Source organism: Mandrillus leucophaeus, unplaced genomic scaffold (genome assembly GCF_000951045.1).
Source record: "Mandrillus leucophaeus isolate KB7577 unplaced genomic scaffold, Mleu.le_1.0 Scaffold17, whole genome shotgun sequence".
In the NCBI taxonomy this organism is placed as follows: domain Eukaryota; kingdom Metazoa; phylum Chordata; class Mammalia; order Primates; family Cercopithecidae; genus Mandrillus; species Mandrillus leucophaeus.
This window is the reverse complement of record NW_012101698.1, coordinates 5,593,544-5,596,905: the sequence shown is the minus strand read 5'-3', so window position 1 is coordinate 5,596,905 and position 3,362 is coordinate 5,593,544. Positions and strand designations below refer to the sequence as shown.

Sequence of the window (3,362 nt, the reverse complement as noted above, 5' to 3'; positions counted from 1 at the left end):
GTGGCCAGTCACAGTGGCTCACGCGTGTAATCCCAGCACTTTGGGAGCCCGAGGCAGGCAGATCACCAGAGGTCTGGAGTTCAAGACAAGCCTGACCAACATGGAGAAAATCTGTCTCTACTAAAAATATGCAATTAGCTGGGTATGGTGGTGCTTGCCTGTAATCCCAGCTACTCGAGAGGCTGAAGCAGGAGAATCACTTGAACCCGGGAGGTGGAGGTTGGGATGAGCCGAGATCGGGCCATTGCACTCCAGCTTGGGCGACTAGAGTGAAACCCCATCTCAAATTAAAAAAAAAAAGAAAGAAAAATTACAAACATACATGCATTCATGAGAGGGCACCGGCATCTCTGAAAAGCTCAGTGGTGGCTGTCCTCAGAGAGAGGTGACAGTGGGGTACGCTGCACTAGAACCACTTCCTTGGTATCCTTGCTGGGTCAAAACAACACAGTGCTTGGCCAACAGGAAATTTTAAAAAGATGAGATTATGTGGGACTCTGTATTCTGGAGGTCTGGCACTTGGTGTGCTCGCCGACCAATTGCAGCATAAGGCAGTCAGTTTTGAGGGATATGCAGGACAAGAAACAGATCTTGGCAGGTTCATAGACAGGCTGTGGTACACACTGTCTTCCACTGGGCCTTAAGACTCAGCTGGGGCCAGGCACAGTGGCTCACACCTGTAATCCCAGCACTTTAGGAGGCTGAGGCGAGTGGATCACCTGAGGTCAGGAGTCTGAGACCAGCTTGGCCAGCATGGCGAAACCCTGTCTCTGCTACACTTGATCTTAGCCAAAAGCCGAGAAGCGATCCCTGTCTCTACTAAAAGTATAAAAATTAGCCAGGCGTGGTTGCAGGTGCCTGTAATCCCAGCTACTCAGGAGGCTGAGGAGAATCACTTGAACCTGGGAGATGGAAGTTGCAGTGAGCCGAGATAGCACCACTGCACTCCAGCCTGGGCAACAGAGCAAGACTCTTGTCTCAATAAATAAATAAATCAAATAAATAAAAATGGGGGTTGCCTGTGGCATGGTGGAAATTGGGCTGTGGAGGCAGGGCTGTGCCAGAGGGGCAAACCGGACTTAGGGGACAGCCCAGCCTGTGGCCACCCAAATGCATCGGAGCCTAATGGAGACCTGGAGACATCATGTTGATAGAGGCCAAAGTGGTTACAGGACAGCCACTGCAAGGAGATGCTACCAGGAATTCTTTCCAATGAGTTCCTCTCTTGGAGGGAACTCAAGAGGCGACAATGAGCTGATTTTTAACCAAAATGCTTGTACCCGCTCAGACTTCAGTGTCTTGGAGAGCAGAGTCCAGGAATGAGGTGCCTGTTGTATGAGGGGGCGGGGAGGGTGTCTGGAAGTCATCTCGCTCCTCCCATATCCCCCAGCGTTCTCAGCTATTATCAGTCACATCTACCCTATGAGAGCTGCCTTCTTCCCACCATCATGCCCATTTCAGAACAATGAAGGACTAGACAGTTTTTTGCTCCTTTTAATTCAGAACGAGAAAGGGAAGGAAATAAACAAGTTTGTTTAAATTACTATTGCAGAAAAGATCTGGCTGGATGCTGGGACCTACCTCTTCCAGGATGGGGATTCATGATTAATTTTTTTTTGAGACAGGGTGTTGCTCTGTCGCCCAGGCTGGATGGAGTGCAGTGGCACAATCTCGGCTCACTGCAACCTTTGCCTCCCGGGTTCAAGGGATTCTCCTGCCTCGGCCTTCCAAGTAGCTGGGATTACAGGAGCGCACCACTGCGCCTGGCTAGTGTGTGTGTGTGTATATATATATGTGTATATATATGTATTTTTTTTTTTTGGTAGAGACGGGGTTTCACCATGTTGGCCAGGCTGATCTGGAACTCCTGACCTTAGTATTAAGTACTTCGCCCGCCTCGGCCTCCCAAAGTGCTGGGATGACAGGTGTGAGCCACCATGCCTGGCGGGATTCATGATTTAAAGCAAAAGAAAAAGAAAAAAGAAATAAATTATTCTGCTCAATACTGTTTGGCATAATTGCATTTTCATCTTTTCAACACTCAAAACAGCCTCTTCGGGAAGCATTGAGATGGGAGTGACAAAACTGGCTGGGGCCTAGCTCTCTAAAACGGTGGGGGAGGGGGGGCGCCCTGAGAGAGGCATTCTAGCCTCACCCCAATCACCCCTATTTTTACTCTTCCTACTTTCGGAATTGGAAAGAACGACACTCGAGCTAGGTTCGAATATATTAACTTTCAGGGCCCACTGCCCATCCCAACCCTCCCCTAACAAAGTCCCCTGCCGGTCCCTGTTCCCCCAGCCAGCTGCAGGAACCTACCAACAGCCAGGAGGCTGCCTGGTGGTGTCAACTAAAAAGAGGGAGCGTCTGCGCTGTCACTGTTGGGGAGGGGGCTCTATTAGTGGTTTGAGAGCTTCACAGAAGCCTTCCCCCTCCTAAACCTCCCCAGCCTCCAAGGGGGAGAATTCCACCAGCAGCCCCGCTAGGAACCTAAGCTGGGTTCAGCCATGCAAGCAGCTTCCAGGTGGAACCCCGGCCGTGAGCTTCCCAGCCCTTCTGAAGTGGGAGATGGAGAGCAGGGTGGAGGGAGGCGGCCTGCAGCGTGTAAGTCTCCTCTTCCCCGGCCGGCTCCGGGCTGCGGGCTCTGCCAGCTCAGAATTTGCAGAGAATCTGCAGGTCGACCACCCTCGGCAGCTTCAGCTTAACCAAAGTATCAGCCCCAGGCTAACTCTTTCCCAGGCAAGAGGCTATGGGTGGAGGAGGAGGTGCATGCAACAGGCAGCTGGGCCCATCGCCAGCCTCCTTCTGCCGTGCAGCCCCCTCCCCAGAGCCCGCCGAAAACGGGGGAGGGGGCGGGGGGAGGCGTATGGATGGAATTCGGGACTGTGGACTGTTTTCCAGAGCAACAGGCTAGTGAGGCGGCCCCGGGCCCAGGGAGAGGCGCTGAGAAGGCTGCGGGTGAACGGGAGGGCAGAGGGCACACGTGAGAGCACCTTGCACTGGAGGGGACAGGGCTTCCTCGAGCCCTGCTGTCCCCTCCACCTGTCCGGAGTTCGGCCTGGGAGCACCCCACCCCGCAGGGGACGCCACTCCCGGCTTCCTGGAGACGCAGGCGGCCCTGGGGGCGCGGCCGTCCCACAGCCCGGCCGTCCCACAGCCCGGCCAAGGTGGGACTGGGGGTCCCGAGCCCTGGGCCCCGCAGCGACCGCTTTTCTTTGGTGGGTCTGCACGCACCCATCCGGGCAGGCGGGGAAAGGGGCCGGGCGGCCACCTCTCCTGACGCCCGCAGCGACTGCCCGTTCTCCTCCGGGTCTGGCCAGCGATGGAAACGCTCCTCCGGCCGAGCCTCAAGGAAGTGCTTC

General features: G+C 54.8%; 1 protein-coding gene and 1 long non-coding RNA gene across 3 annotated transcripts in view; both read right to left on the bottom strand.

Annotated features, from left to right (window-relative positions):
* The window catches only part of ST3GAL2 (ST3 beta-galactoside alpha-2,3-sialyltransferase 2), a 33,740-nt gene that overhangs the window by 2,638 nt on the left and 27,740 nt on the right, over window positions 1-3,362 (bottom strand). The window lies entirely within an intron of this gene.
* LOC105537220 lies at window positions 1,490-2,781 on the bottom strand. The gene is made up of 2 exons (XR_001005687.1): window positions 1,801-2,781; window positions 1,490-1,770 (listed from the first exon to the last, which is right to left on the bottom strand). It is a non-coding gene; the product is annotated as an uncharacterized LOC105537220 (long non-coding RNA).